Consider the following 18643-nt stretch of genomic DNA (forward strand, 5'->3'; position numbering starts at 1 on the left):
AAACTAGTAGCCTTAACAAGGGTTTACGGCCAAGGGAGATGCTCATGGCCGTAAACTCTCATTTTTCTTAGGATTTGGTTGATTTCAAGAATGAAAATCAAGGGCTTCTACTAGATAACAAGTATAGGGAAGAGATACTTATGATATGGAAGCAAAAAGAGTTGATTTCGGCCCAAAGAACTAGTGTGTGTTCTTGGTGTTCTTGGTGTTTTGAAGATCTAACCCAAAAGATGAAGTTAATGGATGAAATCAAAGGGTGATACTAGCTAATGAGATGTATCAACTAATCAAAGCATAAAACACTTACATTTTTGAAGATCAAAATGAAGATCCTTATGATACTTGAGAGAGAAATCGGTTTTCTTGGCTTGAAATGGTGAATAATGAGGAAAAGTGATGGAATCACATTTTTAAGGCCATGAGTTTACGACCACCTTGAGTTTACGGCCGTAAACTCATATGATGTGGCCTTAAACTCCTCATGAAGGAGTTTATGGCTTGCTTGGTGGTTTTGAGCTTCAGCAGACACTTCCTAACACTCATTCCTTGGATGTACTAGGCTTAGAACGCTCAAACAAACCCTAAACAATGCTAAAAGATAGCATAAACAAGTCTGACTTTTGATTGAGTTGAAATGTTGTACAAGATAGAGATTTCGGGTTGTCACAGTAACTCACATAAGATGGTTTAGTTTACAAACATCACCAAGTTTAGTAGATATTTCGAGTTTGGTGAAGATTTAACATGTTTTCATAACATAATGACAACATATAACATGAAAACACACATATACATGCATAAATACGAAGATCTAACACAAAAGCAACTTGTATCCTCCGCCCCAAAAATAGTAAAATCCGAAAACAAGGGGGTATGAACTCACCTTGAGTGACGGATCGGTTTTGATGAAGAAATGAGAGGTGATTCTCGGCCTTAGCTTGCTATCTTGAAGAGATTTTGAAGATGTGGGTGGTTCTAGGGCCTACTTTATGAAGCTTGAAAGAAAAATCCTTGAAGAACAAGCAGCCACACGAATTTTAGAGAAAGGATGTGAGAGAGTTTCTTGAGAGCTTTTGAGAGGAAATAAGATGAAATGTGAAGTGTGAATGAATTGTGGGGTGAGGGGGGGATTTCGTCGATGTAGAGAGAGGGAGGGGAGGGGAGGAGTGTGTAGAGTTTGACCCTAGTGATGTGAAGCTTATGGAGATATGTTGGATATTGCATGGTTATATGGTGAGTTACTTTGAGGTGGCATGCATTTAGCTAGTTAATCTTTTCTCTCTCTCTTTTTTTTATATATAACCAAGAATTAGAGAAAAGGAAAGAAAAGAATAAGTGTTGGGCTTGAATAGAATAGCAACCTCAAATGTATGGCCAAATAAGAAATCTTTGGCCCATTGGGACCACATACTAGTTCTCGGCCTAAAAGAGGTAAAAACAATGGGTTTTCGGCCCATAGATATGAGTTGAATGGTTTTTGGCCCAATAAGGCCCATGAAGAGTTTTGTGGCCCAATCTTAAATTTTTAATGACTTTCGGCCCAACTAGGGCCCAAATGTGGTTCTTAGCCCAAATGAATCAAGATGAGGGTTTATTGGCCCATTAGGCCCAATAAGAGGATCCTGGTCCAATAAGAGATTTGAACCGGAAAGTTAGGGTTACAACCCAAAGTTGAGTGAATATAGCGCATTGAATTAGGTTTAGGGCTTCACGAGTGAGTTTTGATTTGAATTGTCGGTGTTGAGTGAATATCTTGCATTGTATCAGCATTAGGGTTACAATGTATGCTAGAAGTCAAAAACACATGGACAGAATTTCCTAGCCCTGACATGCTAGTTGTGACACCTTGCTATATCATTATTGATTTTACGGCTACTATACATTCATTAATTAATTTATTTATTTATCTAATAAACGGGGTGTTACACTTTCGTTTAGATTGCTAAGGCTAAAAATTATTTTATCGCAAACTCACTTTTTACGATACATAGCGTCGTGCTAGTTTTGTCGCAAAACTTCGATGGGTCATAAATTCTTTGTTATAAGTCGGATTTCAGCATTCTTTATATGTACCGAATCCTTGTGACATATATTATAACTTGGTTAAAATTATTTATTCTAAATAATCTTCTATAAAAAAGTCATTTTTAACGCTTACAGTCTCTAAGTTGACTAGCCTGAATTTGAGGGCATAACAATTATCTCCCCTTAGGATGATTACGTCCTAGAATCATCAACAAAATGTGGCTCGTATAATGACTTCATACGTTATCTTTTCATCCTAGGTAATAATCGTAACTCCTTTGTCCTATCAAATAAGTATCTAACTCTTGGACTTGACTGCTGGCGGTGCGCAATCTTGCACCCGCTCTTTATCATATGTTGGACTTTCAATCGTAACCTTTGAGTTACAAAATCAATCCTTATTGGTGATTCTTTCTTTTTCTTAATAGACTTAAATTACGATAAGTTCTTTACTTTGATTATTGTAACAAACCGATGGGTCATGTTCTAATGACCTCTCATCATATGATGCAACGCTTAGACTCAGTTCTTTTGAGTCAGATTCCAGAATTGAAGACACGTTCCTTCATGTTCTAATGTGATATAATCAAACTATAGCAAGTAGCATTTCTAGCTACAAGCTTCTTACTTTAACGGCGATCGCGATACTTCTATTGATCGCTTCGATTATCTTTCACTTCAATCTTCTAGCTTAATTCGGATGCTACATCGAACATGGTTCTCTGAACCAAGTAGAATACATATCTTAGTCGGACTCGATATGATATGACCACTAGGGTCAGAATAATAATCATCTTCTTATTCATTACCGAAACAATGGTAAGGATAGACATAAACAAAACAGGATCAATTACTAATGCCTTGGTAACCTTGTCACTTTCCCTGATCCAAGTGCGAGTCCTGTGCTTCCGGTAGTATAGGCCTCTACTACCTTTTCACAGCTACTCATACTCATCCCAATTATTGTCTTGCAGTCCCCAGGTTCGTATTTCTTAAAATCACAAAACGATTTAACACATATGAATGTGTCCAAATAATCACAAAAATTTCCCTAGACTCTACTAGGACTTCTTCCATGCGTATCTTCAATCATCAATTCTGCTTCAACTCGGTTGGTGGTGGACATGCCAGATGATAGGACAACTTTAGGAATTACACCAATCATTCTATCATCCCGCCAATCAAATATGTACATTCAGGTGTACCGTGCTCCTCTATACGCACTGTTATTTTATTAGACGTATTCTAAAAGCAAGATACCACTCTTACGATATCTTTTGATAGGTATCATTCACTATCGTAAGCCTTCTCATTTCCTCCATTTACTCAGTTGACTATAAGTCTTCACCATGACGTTATGTTCATGGAATCAACTACTCAATGTATCGGGACGAGAATATAGATAGGGAAGGTTTATACGTGTAATCCTCCTTATTACTCAAAAAAGTTACATGTCAGTTCTAATACCGTAGTTAAACGTTTAGAAACATGAACACATAAAGTTTCTAGATCCGGTCGGCAATAGGCCATCGATTCGATCAAACAATAACATCATAAAGCATACAAGGCATCTTATAGCATAAATCATTTAGCATATAAAATCAATTTAGGCATCTAATCCTAAAGTAAGCTAGTGCTTGTGTCAATTTAGGTGTACTACCTAAAATATAATAGACATACTCCTCACGATCATCGCTTAGCATTCTAAGTTAAAGTCTAGAAATAAATCCTTACTCCTAGTTCGCTTAAACTAATGCTCTGATACCAACTGTGACATCCCCAAATTCATGATCATTTTAAAATTTTTATTTATGCTTATTTAAAAATTAGAGTATCCCTTTTAAAGGATAATATTGCAGAATTTGTTCCCTAGAAACATGATAACGATATTATCAAAGCATTTCCGAAGAAATATATTTCGTTTATATTAAAATTTTGGGATGACATCGTCAATACGGAAACATAAGCATAAACAGGCCTTACATTCATTTACACTAATTATTTACATCTCCTTTAATCTCTCAGTGTAATGTATCTTCGTAATCGACGCCCGTGATACAAATAAACTGAGTGGGCCAGGTTGGGAAACCTGGTGAGTAGATAGGGTTCTCAACCCACAATAATATAATTATTATGTTTAATCGTCAATCAATTAACCCAACTTCCCATCCTCATTATCTTCTTTATCCTTAAGGATCTACCCTAAGAATCATCTATTCATCATTCATTCAATCCCAAGGATTGTCCTAAGGAACACGCACGAAGTCCACCGCTACCAGGGTTTATCCAATAGGCACTTAGTCCATAGTTGCCGATGTTATCTGTTAGGAACTAAGTCCATAGCTGCCATCATCCATCTATAGAGCACTAAATCCATAGCTGCCAACGTTAATTTGTAAGGCACTAGGTACATAGCTGGTAGGGTTTTTAGAGTACATCTGGTGAACATATCTTCCACAACACCTACAAGTTGCGAGCCTCCAAGCGTTCCACTGGACTGTCTATAATAATCTGTGGTCGTCATCTATACTCTGCTAGATGACTAGATCATTGTTAAGGTCAAGCCTTCTCGTCATCTTTCCCCTCTCATCATCTATATCATCTTTCCTCTCTCATCATTGATCTCATCTTTCATCTACCCAGCCTTACCTAATATATTTATAGGTATAAAAATACATATACAGTTTAAATCAAGTAAAACTTGTATAAATTGTTCATCCAGCATAGATATCAAGAACACAGATAATCGACACATATAACATGTAATTTATATTAAATACTTCATATCTATGTGTAAGATGAAAGTAACTATACATTCACTTGTCAAAGTGATGACTTCAAAGTCGGGCAGCGCTTCGCTTCTAACAATTTTATCTTCTTTTGACTAAACCTAGTATCATTATCACTAGATTTTAGTCCAATATTTATTGTGACTATTTATTAACTCAAGGTCTACGTGCTATATTGTTTTATAAGTATTAAACAATACTTTTCAACAACTATGTACATACAAGGGTCAGACATGAAACACCGAATGGCAGGATCATTTTTGCATTTACGCTCTTTTGAAATCCAACAACCCTATACGGTCCTTCAAACCAGATTCCCAGTACCACGAGCAGTTAAAAGGTATTATATTAACACTTTGAATAATTTATAATACTTCACATATATATATTGTTTATAGGTTCATAACAACGATAATGAACTTAAACATAAGTTATACTCAAAATAGGGTAAGCTTAACTCACTTACAAGGGGTTTAGCTAGGAGTCGGGCTCTGCGGGGGTAGAACGTTTGAGCCGAAAGCTCTTTTTCTCGAAGCCTTCTAGAGCTCCGGGACTTGCCTCTAGCGCTTGGGAATTACTAAGGAATAGGAGGGGCAAAGAGAGGTAATTGAGAGAGAAAGAATGGGAAAGGTGTGAGGTTTTAAGGTGATCCTCGCACCTATTTATAGGCTGAGGGCTTATGAGTACGCTTGGCGTACCTTCGGTGTACACGACGTGTACTCGGTATGTTGGGCATACGAGGCCCTATGTTACACGTACGAGGGGCAGGTGTCATCATCGCATGTGTATCCGTGGGGAGAAAGGGAGGGTTAGGATCGTGCAACGTGTCAGCCTCGCATTCTCCCATATTTTAAAGAACATCTAAATTCTGTTACATTCGCATACGAGCTCCGTTTTTGACGTTCTTTATATCCACATGTAGGTAGTGACATGATCTACAACTTTTGTTTAGACTCTGTCGGCAATTTTGACTTTGTTTTTAAGGTAATATTTTAACAGGCTTAAAAAGATAAAGTCCGTTAAAATTTCATAACTTTGTAATCCGACGTCCGTTTTCGTATGTCTTTATATTGTTGAGCTCCTATTAATAAGATCTTCGATTCTCATTTCGATTGTGTTGCCTAAAAATTGATCAATCTAAAATTCGATTTCCGAGTTGTGCACTACTATGCTAAATATTAGAAAAATCATAACTTCCTCATACAAAGTCAGATTTGGACGTTCTCTATATGCACGCTCTTGGTTTAACGTGTACTACGACTTTCGTTAATATCGCTAAGGCTAAAATTTATTTTATCACAAACTCACTTTTTACGATACCCGGTGTCATGCCTGTTTTGTCGCAAAACTTCGACGGGTCATAACTTCTTCGTTATAAGTCGGATTTCAGCGTTCTTTATATGTACGGAATCCTTGTGACATATAATATAACTTGGTTAATATTATTTATTCTAAATAATATTATATCAAAAAGTCATTTTTAATTTTTATTGTCTGTAAATTGACTAGCACGAATCTATGGGCGTTACATGTGACGAGACCTTTGCTCCGGTTGCTCGCCTTGAAGCCATCAGAATCTTTCTTGCCTATGCAGCTCATAAAGGCTTCAAAGTTTACCAAATGGACGTTAAAAGTGATTTTCTCAATGGTGAACTAGATACTGAAGTGTATCTCCAACAGCCTCCCAGTTTTGTCAATCTTGCTTATCCGAACTGTTGCTACAAACTCCGAAAAGTTGCTTATGGCCTCAAAAAAGCTCCTCGCGATCATGGTACGAGAATCTTACCGATTTTCTAAAGCATTCCAGTTTTCAAAGAGGAATTCTAGATCCTACCCTATTTCGAAGATCAAATGGAAAACATCTCATGCTAGTCCAAATTTATGTTGACGATATCATTTTTGGATCCACGGATTCATAAATGGTTGTTGATTTTGCCAAACTCATGATCAGTCGATTCCAAATAAGCATGAATCGTGAATTAAGTTCCTTCCTTGGTCTCGAAGTCAAACAAACCAACCAAGGAATCTTTATTCACCAACAAAAATACATTTTCGAGCTTCTCAAGAAATATTCAATGGACTCATGTGCTTTTGCAAACGTTCCGATGGGTTTTTGTCATAAGATCTTCTCGGACAAATCAAGTGTTTCTATTGATGAAAAGAAGTACAAAGGAATGATTGGATCACTACTCTACCTAACAGCAAGTCGTCCGGACATCATGTTCTCTACATGTTTGTGTGCCAGATTTCAAGTCAATCCAAAGTTGTCTCATCTTTTGGCTGTTAAGCAAATATTATGATACCTCAAATGTACCAAGAATCTTGGAATCTGGTATCCAGCAAATGAGAGTTTCCCCCTACAAGCTTACTCAGATTCAAATTATGGTGGTCTTCAACTGGACAAAAAAAGCACCTCTTGTGGCTGTCAATATTTGGGTGGAAGATTGGTTAGCTGGTCATCTAAGAAACAGAATTGCATTTCTCTTTCAATAGCCGAAGCGGAATACATTGTTGCTGCTAGTTTCACTTCTCAAGTTCTTTGGATGAAATCACAACTTATGACTATGGTTATCGATTTCAACAGATTCCAATCTACTGTGACTCTCAAAGTGCCATTGTGATTTCTCATAATCCAATTCAGCACTCTATGACGAAGCACGTTGATATTTGGTACCATTTCATTAAAGATCATGTTTTAAAAGGAAACATTGAACTTATTTTTGTTCCATCTGACGATGAAATTGCTGATGTCTTTACTAAGGCTTTAGACGAAACCAAATTTAATGGTTTTCTGAACAAAATGGGTATGATGTTGCCTGATCCTCAATTCTTCCAAGAGGCTTGTATTCTGTGATGGAAACATTGGAGAGTAAACTAATTTCGAAATCAAAATCTTTTTATCTCGGAATCATTTCCTCTCAGAATATATAGGATCATTTTACGTGTCCTTTTGTCTAACCTCTTCTTTTAGTTTAAGTTGTACATCTCACTCTATCTTTTGAAGGTAATATGACCAATATAGTTACATTGGTACTTTGCCCCGATCCTACCTCGGAAGCTATCTGAAAAGGATGTTTTGAAGTTCACCTCGTAATTCAAGTCCGAAACGGTAATGAGCCTTCATCTCTTACCCCTGTCCGAGCTCTGACTCTTCTCCTCTCGGAACCTCAAACTCTATTTAAAATGGGTCCTCTAAGATCTTCTTAAATTTTACCTCTGATATTCAGTCTGAGTCTGTGCAATCTCGGACTCTATATCATGTACAAGTGTTTTCATTTTCACCTCGGAAGCATCTTATGACAATCCATCTCTGACCATCCTTGTTCCGAGATCCATACTTTCAAAACAAGTTCAAAAGGTTTTTATTTAATTTTATGTCCGAAACGTTTTCCTAAATAACTCAAACAGTTATTTTTTTCAATGATTATCCTTTAATCCTATATTATCGCGCTTTTTGCACACATGTCGATAAAGTGCACATCCTTTCGACTGAAACGACAGTTTTCCAAATTGAAAATATTGCCACCACATCTTTCATCCATGCAGGTCAAACGCATGACAATTTTGGAAACACATTTAATATGGTCCATTTGCAAATCGGGCATCATTTAAACCTTTTTCTCAACCCGACCCGATTCTCCAAACTATAAATAGCCTTCAAAACCCATCATTTTCTCTTTTACGCTCTCATCTTCTTCTTCCCGATTTTCTCTGCAAAGTTGTTTTTCAAGCTCTCAAACCTGCAACAATGGCGTCCTCACAAATTGCTCCTAAACTCGCAAAATCTGCTCCAAAGAAAAAGTCCTCCAAAGACTTTGCATCATCTTCCTCAACAGATCCCTTCCTACGAGAAACCACACAGCTTTTCTCCCTTGATCCCATGGACTATGACGAATACATCAGAGTTATGACTGAGTTCATCTCTCGTCATCCTATCGCCATTCGTCTCACAAAAACCCCAAATCCCCAAATTCCACTTAGGGTCCTTCACACTTCCTTTGAAAGGATCAAGATCGAGAATGATGTACTCGAAACCAAGATCACTGGTGATCGCATTGTGCCTATGTCCAGTGTTGTAAAACTCACTGAGTTGGCCGATTACTCCTCCGAGTACTCGCTACTCGGCCCTTTACCGAGGCGAGTTACAGAATCCTGAGTACTCCCCGATCGGCCACTTACTGAACTGAGCAATATTGTAAAACTTGGTCAACTCGGTGATTAATATGTATAATATACTTACTGATTACTACATATATATCTTACATTTTTAGTAATTACTCACGAAGTGAGACCATTATGTGTTTTTTAGTTTTTGTGTATTCACATTTACCTAATTTTGTTATATATTTCAATCAACTTATGATTTTAACTTATGATTTTGACATATATATTTTCCCTAAAAATATTTCTACATGAATTACCAAATCCGAGTACTTGCTACTCGGTAGTCGGCCGAACAGGTACCAAGTAACAATTTCTACAACCTTGCCTGTGTCAAAACAAACTTTTCTCAAAGCCGTAGGGATACCAGAAAACCCTAAGGGTTTTACAGTGAAGGAACCAACCACTGAAGAGTTCCAGACATTTCTGAATGATATTGGGTACACAGAAGAGTTCAAGGCCAAGAATTCAAGAAATTTGCAGTGTCACACCCTGCTAAAGTGGAAACACGGGGCGTGGCAGTACAAAGGGTCTCATAGCAAAAGTCAAAAGACAACACCAACCATAGTATTAAAAATAATTACAACTTACAATGACTTTGAACAACTTTTTAAAATAAATTACAATGTATTTGAAAGACAACACATGCAAATGCTCTTACAAGTGTTGTGTCTCTACGTGCCTCTTACTAGATGATTCCTGAAAAAGCATGTAAAATGAGAGTCAACTATAAAAATAGTTAGTGAGTTCACAGATTAAAAATAATATTGGTTCATGAATCGAAATCAATGTTTTGATAAAAGCTTCCATAAATAAAAATATATTGCAAAAATGAGTAAATAAGTTTGCATAAACAAAGTTCGTTGTCATCATGAGAGATAAAGTATGTTGCCCAAATGAGATGCAAGATTCATATTCTCATGGGAAATAAAGTCCATTACAAAAACGAGTAAACAAGTTCCATTGCTATAATGAGCAATCAAGTTCGTTGCTACAAGGAGCAAACAAGTTTGTTGCTACAGGGAGCAAACAAGTTCGTTTCTAAGACAAGTAAATAAGTTTCTAGTAAAAAAAGTTTGTTGTTATAAAGAGAAACAAAGTTTATTGCTATAATGAGAAACAAAGTTCATTGCTATAATTAATAAACAAGTTTTTATGTATATAAGAAAACAATGAGTTCACAACCAAGCCTATGACCGATGCCCTATCAAGATCTATGCTTATCGTTCCATAGATTAATATGGTATCATGCACTCAAGCAATCGGGTGAGTGAGGAGTTGTCAATTCCCAATAGCGCTATTCATAATGATCATTGGCTCAAAGAGTTAATGGTTGGAATAAAGTGTAAGGGAAGGGACTTAGGACGATAAGGCCTCATGTTTCAAGTTGCATAGACATACATAGCAAAATATAGCATTCAAGTTTGATACAAATTAATTTAAATAAAGAGAACAATAAATAGTTTTTCGGACATGCTTTTCCACCCCAGAACATAAAAACCGAAAATAGGGGGGTCGTGAATACTCACAATGCATTGAGATGATGCAAATGGTGTCTTGAACTACGTTCCACTTATAGCACTACCGATTCTTACAATAATGGTATACGCTAGTGAGTCTCTAATCGAAATCTAACACTAGTATACTTACTACTACAATAGAATTATGTCACTATTGTGTCAAAATTTAATATTGTTAAGTTACAAATATTTTTCTACGAAATTTAGGTTACTATGAATCAATTTGTTGTATAACAAATTCAAGTGGAATTTCCCATTATTGAAATGTTAAAATTTAACATTTTAGGAGGTGTTATAATTATTAAATATTTAAAAACTAAGTCAATTTAGTTCCAAAATTTTCTAAACTTTTCATTTTAGTTTTAATTGAAGTTAAAGACCTTAAGATAAGTTTTCTTGCATTTTTTTATTTGTCTAGCTATCTTTCACAATTTTAATTTATTGAATAATCATAAAATCATGAAAAATAATAAACAGATAATAAAATTACCAAACTTCTTCTTTTGGTTCTAACTATATTAAAAGACTTCTAGATAAATTTTCATCGATTATAGATATGTATACCCATTTTTCTTATATTTAATTCTTTAAATAGATAAAAACTCATGAAAAATAGCAATAAGTTAAGAAACTTCCTCATACTTTGTGCACTACTGTTATAAAACATATTCAATCTAGGAAAAATATAAAAATTGATTTTCAAACAGTTTAACATAATTTTTCTGCATTTTGTGTATTTATTCTTTCAAAATAGAGATTAATAAAAAATAGTTTTAAAAATTCCCCAAACTTTTTTACTAGCGTTAATAGACATATAAAAGTTAGGAAAAATACAAACGTTGGTTTCCAAATGGTTTAGATATTTTATTTGTTTTATTCACTTAATTAAGCATTAATTCATGAATAATTATTAAACAGTTAAGGAAAATTACCAAACTTTTTTTAATATCCATATACAGTGTACATAAGCTGGAAAAAAAATACCAAATGTGATTTTCATATACTGGAGTTCGAGTTTTGGATGTATGTGTATTTATTCATAGGAAAATAGAACAAATATAGCATACAGAAGAGAAAAATCATCCAACTTTCTATATAGCATCCTAATGTAATATAAGATGTTCTAGTAAGTTTCATGAACTTTGGATGAGTAAAACTATTTTTCCCTATTTTAGTCCATTATATACAAAAAAAATTCGTGGAAAAATATATATAAATTATGAAAAATACTCAAAGTATTTTTATGAGTATTCCACATGATATAGAAGCTGCGAAAAATCATAAATTAGCTTTTAACATTCTTTAACATGGTTTTATGATTTAATTGAGCTAAACAAAAGAAAATTTAAAAATACTATCAAACGGTAACCAAAATCGATGAAACTTAACGAGAAGCTTTTATTAACTTTAAGGGTTATTCACGAACGAATTTATACAGGATTTATGAAACTCGAAAGTATTTTATATGAATTATTACTCTATTTTCTTGCAATAATTATAATAATTCGAGAAAAATGAATTATTTTCTGAAAATTTACTGATGATCTTATTTTCTTGTTTGGATTCTGGGAAAAATCGTATTTGAACAGAAAACAAATTTTAGATATTTATTTGGTAATAAATCCTTTATGAACATATTTGAAAGCTTTTAACAACAAACTTTGATCATCTAGCATCTAAGCTTGAAGATCATCACATGCAAGTTGGGTTGAAGGCCTTTCATAAGTGTGAAATGTTCAAAAGTCGTTTTTGAAAGAAAACGTAGGGTGCATGTGGTGATTTTCCACCAAAACTTGTAGAAAAGTGCATTATGTTGATTTTGACTTAGGTTTTGGTCATGGTACTTCACCATCTACAACAAGCATGTTGTTTTTGGGTGAAATCCTACCACCATCATCATCAAAACCGTATGTGTGTGAGTATGTGTTCATGATTTTTCATTAGAAAGGGGTAGGAGAAAAATAAAATGCAAGAAAATAGTAAAACTTGATGGAATAGTGAAGTAGAAATCGATTTTACCTTCAAAAACACCACATGATGATGAAGATTTCGAGTTTGAGGTGTGTTATTGGATTTATTTTCTAGAAAAATTCATGGTTCATAGAGAGAGGAAGAGAGTAAATGTGTGGTGGAGTGTGAGAGAGAAACAAGAGAGAGATGGGAGAAGATGGAGTGTAAGATATGTAGAGAATGATTATGAGTGTTGGAAAGGGATGTATTTGGGGAAGTGTGGCCGAAAATTGAAGGATGAAAGAGGAGTTTTCAATTCTCTTCCATAAATTTTATAAAACTTCTCAAATTTTTTTATAAAATTCCCCCAAATTTTATAAAATGTGCATTTTAAATAAGATTTGTTCATAACTCTTGAGTTTTTTAGCTTATAAAATAAGGTTAAATGTTAATGGGCTAAATTTTTATTTCTATTGAACATATTTTTCCTCATTTTAATTATTTTAGAATAATATTATAAGGTTCATAATTATTTTTATAGAATGTTTGATGTTAAACTTTATAAAGTTTAGGTTTTAGGGCTTTAGATTTTAAGATTTAATAAATCATTGGATACCAAAATGAATTGAATCGTTGAGACTTTAAATTAATTTTAAAGTCTTATAACTCTTTCATAGTTATAAATAATGTTTGTAATTCATTTTTGTTACTTTATTGGCATTTCTATGTAGTGATTTCAAGATTCAAGTGAAATTGAGGAATCAGGTATACTAGTCCTAGTTTTAACTTTGAATTAAGTTTCTATGAGACTCTGACCTAATTTCTACTTCTAGGTCAAGTGCTTGAAGTGCCTACATGATTCATGCAAAGTTGTTCGAGTCAAAGAACGACCCGAATAAGGATAGTCACTAAAGTTAAGTAGTGGTAGAATTCACATATCAATGTGAAATCTAAGTACACTATCCATTGTTTCTAATTCTTTCCAAGTTTCTAGTAGGTTATAACTTAACTTCTAGTTACTAAGTCTAGTATGTGTCGTGCCTTTATGTGCAACTAAGTTTATTCAAATCTAGAACTGTCTCAAATTTGACGGTTGTCACATGCAGTCCATGGCCTATGGACGGTCCTTATGCATCTGATTCTTTGAGGCCCCTCTGGCAAGCATGGAGGAAATGATATAATGAGCAAAGACTGGCTCCATATGGTGTAGAGCATCTACTCTGGAAGATCAAACGATGTGGATTTGATAGAAGTCTTATGGTGACTTTCGAAATTTTGCAATCAAGAGGAAGCCTCAAGAAATCTCAATCCCAAGGTTATGGGCTCTGACACTTCAACAATTGTACCGAGAAAGACAAGAGCCCATTCCAATCTCCACGGTACCAAAAGAGGTATTCTCATCCTTTAAAGCTATCAAAACATACAGACTTCCGAACCAAGCTTCTTTCGGACCCACACATAGACTATCACAACATATGTCGGCTACTTTACCATCCAAGCCCCTTATTTGAAATATCATCTAGAGAACTCGACTATGTTTGACATAATATAGTCCATCCCAGTCTCTGTTGAGCCCACCTCGGATGTGGCCAAACCAATCTCGGCTAGTGGAAAGAAAAAGAAGGTAGCGAAACGAAAGGTTTCTCATATTAAGCCAAAAACCAAAAAGAGAGCCAAAGTCGATGTTTCCTCTTAAAAGGAAACTATCATGAACATTTTGACTAACTCTGGTCATCCGCTCACCCCCAAGCCACTCTTTCGAAGTACCCTTCAGAGTTTCAAAACCACTAGCACACACATACGGGGAGTCTCCTCATAATCCACCCTCACCTTCCCAACAAGGTGATGTTGTTGCTGACAATAGTTCCTTGCACCCCCTGGAACACACTCACAAGTCATCTCGGATATCCCTCCTCTTTCTACACATGCACGATCGGAGATCCCTGTCTTGGATCCCAAGCTTTCGGAGGTTGTCCCTCCAACTTCTAAAGCCACAACTGGGCCCTCGGATGCAGAAAGGGCAGATCAACTCGACCAGTTTAATTCTTTAAGGTTCAAGCATACTTTGGAAGAGGTGGAACAGATGTACAACTCCAGCCTTGATACCACATCGACATCACTTCTACCATGCTGAAAATCCACGAAGACATGATCAGTGCCACAAATGAACTGATCAAGCACACTCATGTCAGGATTCAGAAGCCGATTTAGAGGTTGGAGAATGAAATTAAAAAGAAGGATGAAATGAATCTCATCATTCAGCAAGTTCTCCTCAAACTCCTTCACGCTTGTTGGAATATTGTTGACATTCCTAACAATATGTTCGATGAGATGTTGTCCATTCTTGCCTCCCTGTACGATTACTTGAAAGTTCAGGCACCCACCGCTGAAGCCTATGATGCCTAATCAAAGCAAATCAACATGAGATTCCAAAAGGTTTTTCAGCGGCTCTCCGAAGTCAAAGAAGCTGCCAGACTTGCCTCGGAAGCTGGACCATCTGATGCAAGAGGGGGCGAAGGAAGCAGGAGGGGTCATACCATTCCTTGGAAGCCTGCCTTGGAGTTCAGTCTCCAAAATGAATCTGATGATGATGAACTTCAAATTTTGTCTACAGGTATTCCCTCCGATAATGATGATGATGATGATGATGATGATGATGATGAGGAAGTGCATTATATCACAAACGCTGTGATTAGAATTCAAGCTCCAAGAAAGTTTCAGGAAAAAGTTCTTTCAGAGGAAGAGAAAAGGATATGGTCCGCAGTCACATGGCCATCATCCTTAGCAGATGTTCTCAAAAGAAGCCATGAATTTCCTAGGGTAAAGACTAAGCTCACAATCGACGCATTCCGAGCTACCTAATCCATGTTGCCTCCTATCGCCTCTCCAATAATAGTTCCAATCGATGAAGACTCTCCACTTCGGAAGCCTGATGACAACCCGAAAGAGCCTCTGATTCCTCCACCTCCATAGTTCACAGTTGACGAAAACATCCAACAAGTCATTGATGACTTGAACAAACAACAAGACAAAGGCAAAAAGCCTGTCTCGGAATCTCAAAGCCCTGATCAGACATATAAGAAGTCTGAAGGATGGTCCCAAGCCCAAATACATAAATCCCTAGAAGAGAGCATCCAGATTCAAGCGCTTAAATACAATCCTATTCTAATCTTGCGCTTATCCCCTCTTTGTCGTGAAGGGATAATCTATGATCTGGACATTGTGCCATTCATGTCTTATGATATACCAACGCAAGATGTAGACTAACTCGATCTTCCAATTTCTCCATACAGAAGATTTTACATCAAGTTTGCTCCACTCCACCCAGATGATGATCCTAAAATGATTGTCAGAACTAAAAGAGAAACGCTGAAGACATTCTACTCCATGAGTGCACAACCTCAAAAGGATGTGTGGTCTCGGAAGAGAGTCATAAGAATCTCTGGGTTCAAAAGAAAAGTCTCTAGCAAATTCGACTTGAACTGCTTACTACATCAGTACTTCATCCTTCAGAACAAATCCAAGCAGATCACTATCACAGACACAGACTTCCTCTCAATCAATCTAAACGACATTTTGACAATTACTGCTCACTTCTAAACTCGCCAAAACGATCAGATGAGCATCGATGCCTATAGTGTGACAATGAACTTCCTCAAAGAGTATGTCGTTGAGTTCAACATATGTGATTAGGAGCTTGCACACTTATTCGTAACATATAAATTTTTGGCCAAGATCGACTACAAACTGCCTGAAGCAGAGACTCTGGCAGAAGGGCCAATTGATGAACCAGTCCTGGGATATGTCTACCTACAAAGAAAAACCAACACAAAGGATTTCTTCGGAGCCCTAGACAAGCATCTCGTCCCCACAAGGATTATTCAAAAGTTCATCTCAAATGTATCCAAGTCATATGCTCCAGAGCATGTGAAGACCAAATATTTCAGTCAACTCCAATGGTATCTGGAAGTCCGAAACTGGCTATACATAGCTTGTGTATTTATCAATGAAGAAGCCATTTAAGCTGATATGATTGCTAAGTTAACTTAGGGGGAGATTGTTGAAACATAAAAAGTGAACCTCTAGCAATCACTCAAATTCCAAAGTCAGCTGAGTCCCATATAAGTAGAAGATCCGAGATGAAGGGCAATTAAGAGATTGATAGTTTGTACAAGCATTTAATGCTTTTTGTTTTATTGGTGTAGTAACAGTTCTTACGACTTACTTTTATGTATCTTTTGGATGTCAGTTTGTCAAACACTAAGTATTATCCAGTCCTAGGAATGTTGCTTGTTCTATACCATGTTCCTCCTTTCACTATAAAAGGAGTGAACGTTTTCACCATTAATAACAAGTGATCTATTCAAGCATTACGCTCAGAATATCAAATATTCTCTTCACGTCTCTTTCACTTTTCCTTCAAGTCAAAGTTCTTTTAAAACATTCTTCTTTGTTGAATATATTTTTCAAGTCTTAACTGGTATTACCAAATTCGACTGGAACTTTCATTAAGAGCAGACGTTGATCTTAAAGATTAACTCAAGGTTTGAGTTATCAAACCTTGTCCTTGCGCATTGAATTCTTGTTCTCACACAGTTTATCCGGCTGAGTAGTTCACTTTAGGGAGCACCTATGTTATTCGTCAAGAAGAAGTATGGATCACATCGAATTTGTATCGATTATAGGGACCTGAGCATGCTTACGGTGAAGGACTGTTATCCATATCCAAGGATCGACGATTTATTTGACCAGCTTTAGGGTGCATCTTAGTTTTCCAAGATTGATTTGAGGTCAAGATATCATCGGATGAGGGTTAGAGATGAAGATATTCAGAAGATGGACTTCCATAACTCGTTATGTGTATCCTGATTTCATGGTTATACCATTTGATGTTGGGGCGGTGGTTTTTCCCTCGAGATGAAGATATTCAGTCTCGTTCGTTACATGTTCTCAATGATTAGGACTGTGAGATGCTTTACCACCTAGGCAAGGCCAATATGGTTGCCGACACATTTAGTCGAAGGACGATTAATGCACCAAATCGAGTTGTACGTTTCGCTTTGACAGTCATTTCTCCACTTTAGATCTCATCAAGGGAGCATAGGATGATGTGGTCAAGGAAGAGAATAGGAAGAGTGAGAGAATTGTGGGACAAATTTTGGCATTTGACATTGATAGTCAGGGATTATTGACTCTTCTTGTTATGGTTTGGGTTCCATATTTAGGTGAGGCCCAACAGGTATTGATGGAGAAGTTGCACATATCCAAAATTTTAATTCATCCTGGTGTGACTATGATTTACCAAGACTTGACATATAGATACGGGTGAACCTGTAGGAAGAGGGATATAGCTTGGTATGTGGAATGGTATCTTACTTGTCAGGAAGTCAAGGTCGAACATCAGCGGCCTCACGGCAAGTTACTGATGGGTTTTGAGCATTCTAACACTTCCTAAGTGTACATGCAACCCTAATAACCTTGGATCTATGTTTGTCTAATTATCATGCAAAGTTGAATTCCAAGGTTATATTCCTATCTAGCATACATGGGGAACAAGTTTTAACTTGCATGAAATATAGAATAACTTACCTTGTTGTTGCTTATGATCCTTGAAACCTTGTGAGCCTAGCACCCCAAGTGTGATGCCTCAAATGCTTCACACAACACCAAATGCTTTTGGAATGACTTTAGAGAGAATACATACTTCTAAAATCGGCCTAGCCCTCTTGTTTCTTATGTGTAGCCTATTTTGGTGGAGAATGGGTTTCTTATATAGTGTTGACACATCTAGGGTTACACCATGTAAACCCTAATGTGTCATGACTCTTCATTTCCATGACCCATGGGTTTGTAACTCCCATGGAGCATCCATGGAGCATCCTATGGGTGGAACCCAACTTGATAATCCATGGAGCCTCTTAGCCCACTATATAAGATATGGAAGATTTACATAATCTATCCATATATTTAATTAGTTATCTTTTGATCACTTAATTAATTCTAAATTAATTCTTGATCAAACTAATTAAATAATATTATTAATATATTAGAACTTATAATATATTAATAAACCATAAGTGTTATTTCTCTCATTTTAGTTTATCCAATTGCATGGGGCCATGCAACCCAAATGGACCATGCCGGGTCGGGTCAAGTACATACCAGAAATAGTTATGGACTTAGATACCTTATCCAACA

This window comes from Lactuca virosa, chromosome 3, assembly GCF_052849685.1.
Source record: "Lactuca virosa cultivar CGN04683 chromosome 3, Lactuca_virosa_CGN04683_v6, whole genome shotgun sequence".
Taxonomy (NCBI): Eukaryota; Viridiplantae; Streptophyta; class Magnoliopsida; order Asterales; family Asteraceae; genus Lactuca; species Lactuca virosa.